The 12,786-nt window shown below is 39.1% G+C and overlaps 1 long non-coding RNA gene across 2 annotated transcripts; it reads right to left on the reverse strand.

Annotated features, from left to right (window-relative positions):
* Positions 1–264: 264 nt before the first annotated feature.
* On the reverse strand, positions 265–12,422 carry LOC140847868 (uncharacterized). 2 transcript variants are annotated; one of them, XR_012128131.1, is made up of 4 exons: positions 11,294–12,422; positions 10,923–11,052; positions 7,800–7,935; positions 265–947 (listed from the first exon to the last, which is right to left on the reverse strand). It is a non-coding gene; the product is annotated as an uncharacterized lncRNA (long non-coding RNA). The 2 variants fall into 2 exon arrangements; XR_012128130.1 differs by lacking the exon at positions 11,294–12,422 and having other exon boundaries at positions 10,923–11,277.
* Between the last annotated feature and the right edge of the window lie 364 nt (positions 12,423–12,786).

The raw sequence follows: 12,786 nt of genomic DNA on the forward strand, positions 1-12,786 counted from the left end.
CTCTGGAAATTCTCTTCTTTTACTAGAAAATACTTGTATAAGCATAGAACCGGCAGCTGTCCTTCCAGAGGGGTGCACTAGAGGGAGTGTGGCATTTAGAGTACAGTAGTGACACTGTTGGCCAATACAGGTACAGAAAGAAGGGATTTCTTTGTCTATTTTTCCATTATTTGAAATTTAAGAAATCTGTATTGATTGACTTCCTTTCATACAAGGTCAGTCTTAGGCAAAATAGCAAAACACAATTGAGAAATAAACCCTGTATCATTATTTTATTATAAAATTCAGAATTGAAGGGCATTTTACTTGGAGTTTTACAGTCTTTTCACACAGGAATTTTATTTCAGTGCAGAATTCTACCCAAACTTGCCCAGTGTTCTTTAGTTTTTCCACCTCTTCCCTCAAAACCAAGTTGTGGTCCCTACTCCCTGGGAGAGACTGCTAAGTGACAAGCTTATTCATTTGGCAATCTAATTTGAGCTAAAGTGTTAATGGCTGACAATGCCTTATTACTAACCACACCTATTTGTGCAGATAGAATTATGTTTTTAACTGGCTGTAGCTTCCAAATCAAAAGGAGATGATAGAGGTAAAAGAGGGTGTTCAGAGGCTTCCAAGTGTGAGTACTATAACCAACTCCCCAGAGGGTATCCATGTGCCTAAATTCACAGCATTTTAGCCATCACCCAAGACAACAGTTCTATTCTCAGTAGTATTATTACTCAAGTAGCAAGTGCTACATGATGTAACACTGTTTACATATTTCATAGAAGAGTTCTGTGAACCCAATGACCAGTGTGAGGATAATGCATCTGGAGTTTTGGTATGTTATCAACTGGTTTTGTCACTGTTTTAAGTCTTTTGTACCAGTGACAGGAATCCGACACAGGGTTGGAGTGCATTTGATGGTCTCCAAACAGTCCTTCAGTAAGGGGCTTCCATCTTTCCTGTTTGGGAAAAATATAGGATAAATGAAAGAACCAAGATTTTGGAGTCAAATAAATCTTGATTTAGACCCAGATCACCACATTATCCTGAGTTTTATATTCCTTGGCTGTAGAATGGGGATACCAATACAAAGTTCAAGGATTGGGGGAAGCTTTATGTCATATGAACAGTACCTGGAATATCTCAAGAAAATGTTGACTTTCTCTTTTCTACCAAACCTTTTGTCAGATGTAAGACTCATTCACAAATTAATTTAAATTGCCTTTCTAATATATAGAATTGAAATGGCATCTCTAGTTAATATTGGTGAAGTGAACCTCTGATAAAGACTACTAATGGTGAGGTGCCCAACACTGGCAAACTGGATTTGGGTTTGGTGTTAGCACCCCAGTGAACATCAACATGTGTGACATATGTCTACTACATAAGGTCTGGGATTCTGATTCCCCAATGGGAACAGATTAGCAGAGAACACTTTATTAGCTGACAGCCTCCAGCCTTCATTCTCATGAAGGAATAGCATTCATTCTTATCTCAATTTTATATTATTAACCAAAGGATTCCACATAAAAACTAAATGAAAATTTAGACAAGAATAGACAATATAATTAAAATATCCCTGTTGCTTGGACATGGTCTAAGTTTCCTCTTTTAAAATTAGCCTTTCCAAAAGAATAACAAACTAAAGAAATGTTCAGTTGTAGGAACATTATCCAGGTCACAAATTATTTTTGTTTCAGACAAAGGAACTATATACCTGATTAAATGCAATTCTTATAAACTCTCATTTTCAAAATTATTCGTTAAGTTCAACATGTGATTTTTTTAACCAGTTACAAAAAGTAACCAGAACCAATCAGAAAGCAATACACACACAAACAAACACACAGTAGGAAGAACAGTTTCCATTTTAAATTCCTGCTACAGGATGTGCCTTTTAGAAAAAGTTACTATTCCAGAAAATGAAATGTCAGCAATTCTAGTTACACTCTAGACCCCTCCTATCTGCAGAGTGAATACTAAGAAAAATATAAAATTCCATGAAATCCCTGATTATCTGCTCTGAATTTTTATTGAGTTGTGCCTTGATCCTTGATACCCTTTGCTACAAATCTTTCATATTTCCATTCATTTCCTGGAGCCAGCACTGACTGGCTCTGAGGTATGGGTGACACATTCTCTCTGTAGTTTCTGTCCTAGGTCTCAAAGTCATTCTGAGGGAAGGAGAATCATTTTCATCACTATCTCTTTAAAGAGACAAATAACTCTGGTCCAAGTATTAATTTCCATGACTATCCTATTACGACACCTTGTTTGAACCAGGGATGGTGGTCAAAACTGATTAAAATACAATTACTGTGCAGTCTCTTGGGTTTCACTGTAAAATATAATTTCGTGCATTTCAAATTTAGTTAAGTTTTTATAGCTACATTTCCTGAGCTTTTTCTTTCTTTGCTAACTTGTATCATTTTGAATCTTATTTATATTATTAAATAAGAAGCCATTTCGGAGGGAGATCCATTCTATTTTTCTAGTTTGCCATCCTTAATTTCACCCAGGAACTGGAGGACCGAGTCACCCCTAACCTAAGAATAAACTTCTGACACCTTGTTCTGAGTTCTCACTTCTCTCCCTTTGCCCTCTCCATTTCCTCATCGCCCCCCATACGTTTTGATCCTTTGTCCTTTTAACCCTGGAAGATCAGCAGAAATTGCATGAAAACTTTAGTCATTTTGAGCAAATGAAATAGATAAACTGTACAATAGAAGGGACAAGAGGGACGGGAGGCAGCCATCCAGCGGTAAGTGTGGCAGAAGCGGGTTCAGTCTGGAAGAGGCCAAAAGAGCAAGCAGGTCAAATGGAATAACAGCATGCGAGAGTAGAAGAGGAAAATGAAACGTCAATCAGGGCTGCAGGGAGGGAGAGCCCAGCGGGCTGGTCATGTCGCCAGGCATTGAGCTGAGAAGAGGGACCCGTGTAGCAGTTAGGATTTGAGATGAACCAAAAGAAGGAGCTGTTGCCCATGTTCCCGGTGGTGGTGGTGGTGGGGGGGGTGTCACTTGGTTTTATGACCATGAAAGACAAGAATAAACCCAGTAATGCCAACGAGAAGGATTCTGAAATACTTGGAATCCCTTGCTCAGGATGGAAAGGTTTGCAGGGGCATAGCTTGCCCACCCCATTGTAATCTTGTCAATACTGAAGCTCATTTGGGTATATTTTAGTGGTGGGGGGTGAGAGGGGAAGGGCTCCCTAAACAAGGCATTTACTGCTCTACTTCCTGGCATCTCTGGAAATGGGAGAGGTCAGAGGAAGGCGGGAGGGGACTGTCAGGAGGTAATTGATATGACCTAAGAATTGGCTGGAATGATGGGCCTCTAGTCGATAGAGACAAGTCAAAATGCCAACGTGAAGAAGAGACATTTGTAGAGAGGGCAATGGACGGAGAAAATGCTCTGATGGCATCTCTCTCAAATCTTTTCAATTCATAATGAATATATCATAATTATTATATAATATAAAATCATATATAATAAATATATTATAATTACACTAAATGTAAATGTATAATTATAATAAATATATTAATGCAAAAAGCAATGTCACCTGCTGAGAATAAGGGAGAGGGTTCAGGGGTTTGAATAGACTGATGATAGTTCATAATATTAATATTGTATATCAACTAAAATCTAAAAGTATTTTGAGGAACAACTGAATATCAATCCTTCAGTTTATACTGGCCCTATGGATCACTAGCATAGAGACAGAAGAAAAAAGTTGTCTTTATATCCAGCAACTTCACTAGGCTGAGAGACTGTAGGGACTGTACTGACAGGATAGGTTTAAAAGAGAGAGAAATAATGAAAAAAAAAGCACTGACAGGGTTTCGAGAAAAACAAATGGGGTACGAATTAGGACCAAATTAAATGGTTGCAGTTTTTTGTTTTTTGATTGTTTCACTCCTGTGTAATACATACTACACTATGTAATCTAATTCATGGAGAAACAAGTAAAACACTGTATTAACATTTACCAAAATCACACCAGAAAGAAGTGAAACCTGCCATTGAGATAAAGATACCCATTTCTAGAATATGCACATTTGTTGCTTTTTATTTTCATTTTCAACAAGCACTGGCAGCATTGAGTGAGAGAGTTTAAATGTACAGTTTCAATCAATTCATATTCTATTCTCATTTCATATTCCTTAAATTTATCTGTGCAAATCAATTCAGAGAAAGAAAACACACTCACCACCATCACTCTACCCTAAACCCTTAAAACGTTTTCTTCCTTTTCTGTTACCCATTTTTGCCTTATTTCATTACGATGGAAAGTACCCTGAGCATACAGATTTAGGCCCCGAAACACCAAAATCTATGTAAATGATATTGAGCAAGTAGCCCAACCTGCCTGGACCTTAGTCCTCCTGTTAACAAGAAGTAACATTCTAATTCCTTTGTATGTTGACAGATGGTAACTACACTAACTGTGGTAAGCATTTCATAGTTATGTAATTGTTGAGTAACTCTGTTGTACACCTACACCAATATAATATTGTATATCAACTATATTTCAGTAAAACCAAAAAACAAGAATTAAATATTGTTTCTTTCTAGGATATGGGAAAGATATCCCTAAGCCCCTGCCTTGCCTGTAGACTTCCTCCTCTGACTCAGGAGAGGAGAGAGCTGCAAGGCTAATCTCTATGGCTAAGAAGGCACCTGTAACTCCGGGACATTCCAGAATCCAAGTCCTGGGAAATGAGACTTGCTGTTTAGGGAAGACCTCTGAAGATGTAGAATCACATCACGGAAATAGTAAAGTGAATGTGATGTTATTCTGTAGTCACAGGTCTGGGACAGCTGGGTCTCATGTGCCTTATCTCATTTAATCTTCATAACAGACCAGTAAGAGAGGAATTCTCATCTTCAAATTACAGACAAGAAGGCAGGGATGTGGTGAGCCAGTGTCTTACTCAAAGTCAATTCAAGGTCACCCAATTGAAAGTGCAGAGCTGAGATTCTAATTAGCAATTTCTCAGAACATTCTTTTTTGTCTGCAGGATCAGTCTGTTTCACCCCTCTGGCCAGGAGTATTAAGGTAGTTTATTAAAACAGAAATTTTGTCTTTTGTTAGATTGTCGCATGCTCCTTTGTTCCAGTTTTTCCCCTTTTGTTGGGAGACTGTTCATCTTAAATCCTTTCATTTCTAACATACATTTTATTTTCTAAATGTAGAATATTCTCATCATCTGCATTTACAAGGCAAGAACATTTTGCCCACTTTTACTGCCCTCTAACGTGCTTAGCTTGTTTGTAGAGAGTGAAGGTTCCCTGCCACTCCCATGTGTCGGGATCTTTCTGAGGTCCTGCCCGTACCTCAAGTTCAGCGCCCACCTGCTGCTTCTGGTTGTGGGCAAATGGCTCTGCTGTCCATGGTTTGTAGGAGGAGGGAAGATCCGTGTGTCTTACCTTTAAGATTCAATTCTCCAGTGATTACCCTGACTACTACCATAAGGCCCTCCTGCCCTTGCACTTTTTGCCTCTAGGGTTGGAGCTCCCCTGGACTCTCCCACCTGGACAGCATATTCGAAGAGCTGAGATTTTTCCCACTTACATTTCTCCATAGACCTGATCCTGACTGATTTATATAAAAGATTCTTCAAAATTTCTGCATTAATTAGACTTTTCTTGTTTTCCCATGCAATTATGGAATTTTTTTCGGTTTGGCATAATGTTTTCATAGGATAATTATTAGGAATGAGGGAAGGTACTTGTGCTCAGTCTGCCATTTTGACCCAACATCATTTCTGTCTGACCGTATCCCCTTTCATACCCTGTATACCAACCACATGCACCTAATAACATTTATGGGAACAGAGCTTTTCTTTTCTTCAAGCCTTGCCTGTTCTAGTAAGAGTCTTGCTACACATTTCTTTACCCATCCTGAGGATATTCCATTCCTCAATGGCTTCCCTGATCCCTAAGTCTGAATGTTAATATTCTTCTCCAGTGAATCCTTACTGTCCAATTGAATCTCTGTTATAACTAAGTGATAAGGTAAAGCAGAGTTTATTATCTGTGAACTTATTACTCCTTCACACTGTGTATGGTGTTTTTGTTATCTTTGTAATCTCATTGTGCCTAACAGTGCCTGCCTTGCACACAGTAGGGACAAACATCTGTGACTGAAATTGAAATAATTTGAATTTATGGCCAGTTCCCACCAACAAAAGAAAATTCATTGTATACTGTGCTTGAGCTGAGTGTTCTATGGTGTTTTTTTTTTTACTTTAGTATGCCATGTTTCTTAGAACATCAAATGATATTTGTTAAGAAGTATAATAAAATAAATTATACTTGTGATTCACTTTCATCCCTAAAATTGAATTGATGTCTCTTTCAGGTTTCACATTTGTATATTTAGATTCCCCAAGAGAATATTAAAAATATTTTGATTTGCTCATCACTTAAGACCTTAACTGATGAATTTTCTTTAACAGTGTTATCCGTGTATGTGCCCAGCTTGTACACCCTTAATCTCTTGCAGGGGGTGCCACACTGACACATACTATTATTTATCACAACACTGCCCCTAATCATTCACGCTGCTCAACTTCATCAGAGGTCCTTCCATCAAAGTTTGCTTCCATAGTAACACAAGCCAGATTTGGCCCTTTGTTCTCTGTTTAGAACACAAAGGTCTCCTGAGTGTTTATGACATTTGGGTTTGGTAGTGTATTTTCAAAACTAAGAGTTCTGTATGGCTTTGACATTTGGATACTCTTTATTAATAGTATTTTCCCTTGGTATTCATGTTTCAATTTGGATGTATATTTGTTTATTGGAAATGAAAGCAACCAGTGTAACCAATTTTAATGAGACTCACAATTCTTTTTTCATTATGTTTCTTTCCAGAAAATAATACTTTGTGCTTTAAAAGAGTGCTATGTAAGAAAATCATTGTAAAATACAAATCACTAAGATTGCTAAAAATATCCTCAACTAACAAACCTGAAAAATTGAGTACTGATTATTTTATAATGTTCTTTTTTCCTCAAAATATAATTATATCTTGAATATTTGTTGAAATGGGGTAACAGACTTACTTAGTTTGTCAGCATACATTGTTACCTTTTTATATCCAGAAAGGATCTGATTTTCAGATGGAAAGAACAAGCGTGTTTTCATTGAAATATAATCCTTTGCATCTAATTGTAGATTGTCTAAAAAAGAAAAGCTCAAGTCTTTAATAAAATGTGTCAAACTCTAGAGTCTTGCTAAAGGAAATTTGGATATAATAAAGAGCATAGTTGTTTCTAGATGATAAGATTCAATATCACAGAATCAATACTTTACAAATATAGTCTATTTAAAATAATACTAGCTAACACTAAGCACTTCCTATGTGCCTGATTCTGTTCTAAATTCTTTAGATATAGTAACTCATTCAATCCCTAAGAAGCACCCCTAAGAAGTTGATGCTATAATATCCCTCACTTTACCAGTGAGAAACTGCTACCTAGAGATTAATACCTTGCCCACAGTCATACAGCTACTAAGTGGCATAATCAGGCTTCAGTGCCAGGCAGTCTGGTTCCACAGCCTAAATTAGACTGCCTACAGCTCTCTTAATTGAAGACATTCCAATTGAAATCCAAATAAATATTTCTCCAGAATTTTTTATGCCTAGGAATAAGCACCTGAGAGTAGCTATTAAAAGTCTCCAAAAAGAAGAATAACTTAGTAGATATTTATATTTTGAAAACAGAAAACTAGTTTAAAATTATAGGTTTTATTTTTCTCAACAATTTTCTTAACCAGAAACCTATGTAAGCAGTTGATTACCTGGACAGTGGTTCCATGACACCATCAAGAGAAAATGAGCTCCCTCTAAGGCTCCTTTTATCCATCCTCACTGAAGGCCTTAATTCTCAAGCTTGTTCCTCATGACTGCAAGATGGCTGCTCCACATCCTACATCACTTTTGGATTCCAGTGGTAAGAGAGAAAAAGGCATAAGCAAGATGAGTTGTCTCCTTTTAAAGAGCTTTCTCAGAAACCATTCACAGTGATATTCACTCATATTACAATTACCTACCCCTATTACATGACCAAATCTAGCTGCAAGGAAGGCTGATAAAATTGTTTTAAAATTGGTTTTTGAGTGGACCCATTGCCACCTGGATCAAAATCAGTATTCTAATGGTAAAGAAGCAATGTTGGGGCACGTCTAGAATAGCCTTTACTACAGGGTTGGTTTAGCCTTATACCAAGTCTTAGGATTCCCTCAGTAGACCCTGGGTGTTCAATGAGCTTTGTCACTCTGACTACTCAGCACTCAGTTGTGTGTAAATGTTGAGTTTACAGCTCCCTGGTAGTTCCTTGCTCTACTTCATGAAATTTCACACTAAGGAGACATTTTTTTCTGGGTGGCTCCCTCTCTCTTGACTCTTCCCAGAAAATTTTAGCTGCCTCAGCCTCCATGAACTTCACAGACTCTGATAACACAGCTCAGGAAGGTGGTCATACTCTGCTTGGGTGCCCCTATGTTATCACACAGTCCTTGACAGGAATCTGAAGTAATTTGGGGCTCACATAGCTTGTTGCTTTTGTGTCAGGTATTAAAGCCCTGTGCTGTGTGTCAACCAGTGTCTAAAAACAGGTTGTCCAGTTCTCCAGTTGTTTTCAAGGGAGGGCAAGTCCAGTGCCAATTAGTTATTCCACCTCTAAGGAAGCAGGGGTCCTCCCTGACCATTGTTTTCATTGTTAAAGTGGCACTATGACACTAACAAAGCAGCAGCTTCCCTCATGTGAGTTGTGCATCAATCTTCCCTTATCAATCAGTTGCTTGTAAAATGAAATATACTTCTCATTGAAAGCTTATCATGTTATGGAAAAACTGGACAGCCTGGACTGGATCACTGACAGAAGAACCAAGTGATGCTAGGAGGCCTTGGAGGGTTGAGGCTTTATTTTACACCAGCAGGCTCAGAGGAGAGTAAATCTCCAAAGGTCTGAGCCCCGAACACAAGCAAGGGGAGCAATTGATATCATTTTGATATGTTGCATTTTGGCGTGCACAGGGTGAAAGAGGAGCCCGGAGAAAGAGGGGAGTTGGGGGCTGGGAGTGTCCTGCTGATTTTGCCAGTGGGAGTGAGGAAAAAAGCAGTTAGCTGGCCTTGACAGCTGTGTTGAATATTTTCCTTATCAATCAGGTATTTGTAAGTTGTCCAAAGATGTGGGTTCCATGGCCTATGATTTTAATCACAATTTATAACACTGAGTTGGTAGGAAAATGCCTCAAGAATTCCAAGTAATTCCCAAATGTGACAGATGACCTATGTTTCACTAATCCTCAATTATAACAGAGGCCATGCTTTCAACAGCTGACCCCAATCATTCTGTATATTTTGGAAATGATTATTATTGATCGATTTGAAGTTACAATTACACAAATTTGTCACATCGCATGATAAATGTGCCATTGCATATTTGTTTTCAATATGAAATGAAGTTTAGGTCACCATTTTTGAGTTTTATGCATAATTTTACAGTAGGCCTTACATAGGATGCCCTGTGACTATGATTTACAAATCCATTCATGCCAGGTATATTATAGTCATTTTTGTAATTCTATTACATATATAATAAAATATAAATTATATGTTTACATATTATATTACATAAAATATAAAATAAAAATGAAACAAAATAGGAAATAAGCTATAACAATAATATAAAATAGAGTAAATAAAATAATATATAATATGGGAATTTAGGGTTAATTACAAGTCATCAGGGAGTTTTATTGTGTTTTTGTTTTTGTGTTTTGTTTGTTTACTATTTCAAATGCTTTTAAACATCTCTCTAATTATGTCTAACTCAAGGAATTGAAGATGTTAGCACGCATGTAGAAGAAATGACTGCACAGACTTATTAGATAGGTGGCAGAAAGGCTGGCCTGTACTTCTCTCTTCCATCTCGCTCACCTTGGGAGCACAGCTAAGAAAGATTTGTTAGGCAGGAAAATGGGTATGAGCGGGGTGGAAAGAGAGTAAGGCCAGGAATAAAAAACACTCAAAAGTTAACTAATTAAAATTAAAGAGCCAGAAAAGACCCAAAGTTAATGAGTTAAAAGTAGAAAGTTCCGAGGGCCAGGAGTAACTTGGCCTAAAAGTTTAAATACTCCCTGGATAAGGCTCAGCATAGCCTATGCTTTGTTGTCTCAATTAGATCATGCCACTGTAAGATTTACTTTAGCCTGCTGCTAAAAGGCTCCCCTTATTTTTTCCTTTACCCAGATGTTGCTTTAATCAAGTGGTTTGCCACCTGGGCAATTAATACAGCAAGCAAGCCCAGTCATAAACAACTTAGTAAAAACAAAAAGCATCCCATCTTAAAGACAAGATGGCCTTTTAAAACCTAATCAGTTGAAAAGTAACTTTCTTAACATTCTCGTTAGCAAACAAACAATAACTCAGCCCGGGCATGGCAAGAAGTCTTGTTTGAAAGCTCCCAGACCAAGACGCCGGTATCTAGCAGTAAATCTCTTGTGTTAAGTCTTAACAAGTCTGCACCCGCAACCCTTTGTCCATTCCTGAAAAATTCTTAGAAGAGGAAACGCTCAACCTTTGAGGGCGTTTCCCTCCCCAGGTCGCCCGCGCGTCCTAATGCGTAGACTTCCTCCTCTTTCAGTAAACTTGAACCTTTCAGGGCATTCCTCTCTCCGAGATCGCCTGCACTTTCTAAGTGCGCAGCTTTAACTTCTTCCCAGTCTTTTAGGGGTGTCTCTTCTCCGGGGCAGCCCGCCTTTCTCCGAGTGTGCTCATTTTTTACTTAAATAAACTTCTCTCTGTTCAACTTAGACATTTTGTCTCTTGGCTTTTCCGGTGGTAAGTGTTCTTATTACTTCGCTTTGTCATTCTAATTCTCCAGATTTCAGCTCAAACCTTCACTCTTTCTGTCTTACCTCAGACAAGTAGGGAGGGGCCGCTGAGGGCTCAGATGTGATCTTGCAAATTACCATCGCCTGGGTGATCGGGAACTGCAGACTGCAATCATGCTCTTTAGTAGACTACCTGAAAGTCTTCTTTCTTTACCTATAGGAAATTCACAGAACATAATCTCACTCCATCCAAGTGTTCTGCGGCTGCCCCAAATTCTGGGGTGGTAGGGACTCAGTTCCCACGCCCTGCAGATCCGAGCAGACACTGGACACCAGGTGACACTTCAGGAGTTAGCGGGGGATGCTCCCCATGCTGAGTGGCTGTTCACTGAACTTCCTTTATTATTACATCTGTCATTCCCTAGCACCCTCGCTTTAATGAATTCCTTCCTCACCTTGTACTCTGACTTCCCTGCGTCTCCGAACCCCCGAGTCTCCAACAGATTCAGTTAACTCCATTGCATAAAGGTGGACTGGAAGGTGCTATTTCTAGACATGATTTCTTGGGTTGCCCAGGGAATCTAAAAACAGGTTCCAGAGGGGAGGTCGGTCAGGTAGAAAGAGCTGACATCCAGAACCTATTGAGACCAGACATGAGGTACTCTGGGCAGTTGACGTGGTGCCGGGGCAGGGGGATCCCACACAGGCAAGCAGAAAAGGTAATTTCAAAGTGGATGGCATAAGAATCAGGCAGCAAGAATTAGCACTGAGGAAAATCTACCGGACAGAGCATTGCGGGAACCCAGCAGAGGACCAGGGGTTTGGGGGAACAGCGTCAGTCTCTTGGAGCAAGATTGGAAAGAAATGCAAGCCTTAATTGTAGAAGCACAATAGCACTAGGACAGCATCAAGGCAGAGGCCTGGGTCCAAGTTGAACAGGCAGCTGGAAGACCCATTCAGACTCTCAGAGTGTCAGGCAAGAACTCTCTAATCCCTTTGGTTACCTGTATAGGTTGATCTTGGCAGTTTTTTATGAAGCTAAACCCAATGGAGGAGATAACGTAGAGCTATGGGGAGAAAAAAAGTAAGACCTCAGTTACGGAAAATACTGGAAAACCTGGACTGGATTGCTGATGGAAGAACCAAGCGGCACTCAGAGGTCTTGGGAGTGTTGAGGTTTTATTCTTACACTAGTGGGCTCAGAGGGGAGTAATCTCCCCAGGTCTGAGCCCTGAGCACAAGCAAGGGGAGAAATCTGTATTATTTTGATATGTGGCATTTTGGCATACTCAGGGCAAAAGAGGGGCCTGGAGGAGGGGAGGAAGGAGCTGGGGGTGCTTGCCAACTGGAGGAAAAAGGCAGGTTGCTGACCTTAATGGCTCTGATGAATATTTTCCTAATCACCCCGAGTGAAAACACTGGCAGGGCCAGAAACCACCAGGTTGCCTGTTACGGACTTAAGTGTTTCATGTTTAGAATCATTTTTGAGGTCTTTTAGAGGATTTGTTAAGATAAAACCAATTACTAGAGAGATATCACTTTAAGCCCCTAAGGGGAGATCATTAGCATGTATTAGTTTATCCGATTAGCTGTTAGTTTCAGAGTAAGGTCCTGGGGGGATGAAATCCAGATGTTAAATTTAAAGGATACTTGAAGGAAACAGAATTCCAGAGCAGGTAATCTTACCCATATTGAAAATTAGGGGTGAATTTGTCTTTTATTCCCCTCGTTCAACATTTCCCTCTAGGCAAAATGCATGGAGAATTGACTATGTACCAGACACTTCCAAAGCCCTTTAAATATATTATTTCATTTAATTCTCTAACTTTATGGGTATGTTTTATCCTTTCCATATTAGAAATAGGAAAACCAAGGCTCAACTATTCCCCAAGATCACACAGCTTGTAGTTGCAGAACTGGGATTCAAATTCACCTATGTCTGAGGATA

The sequence above is a fragment of the Manis javanica genome, chromosome 2, assembly GCF_040802235.1.
Source record: "Manis javanica isolate MJ-LG chromosome 2, MJ_LKY, whole genome shotgun sequence".
Taxonomy (NCBI): domain Eukaryota; kingdom Metazoa; phylum Chordata; class Mammalia; order Pholidota; family Manidae; genus Manis; species Manis javanica.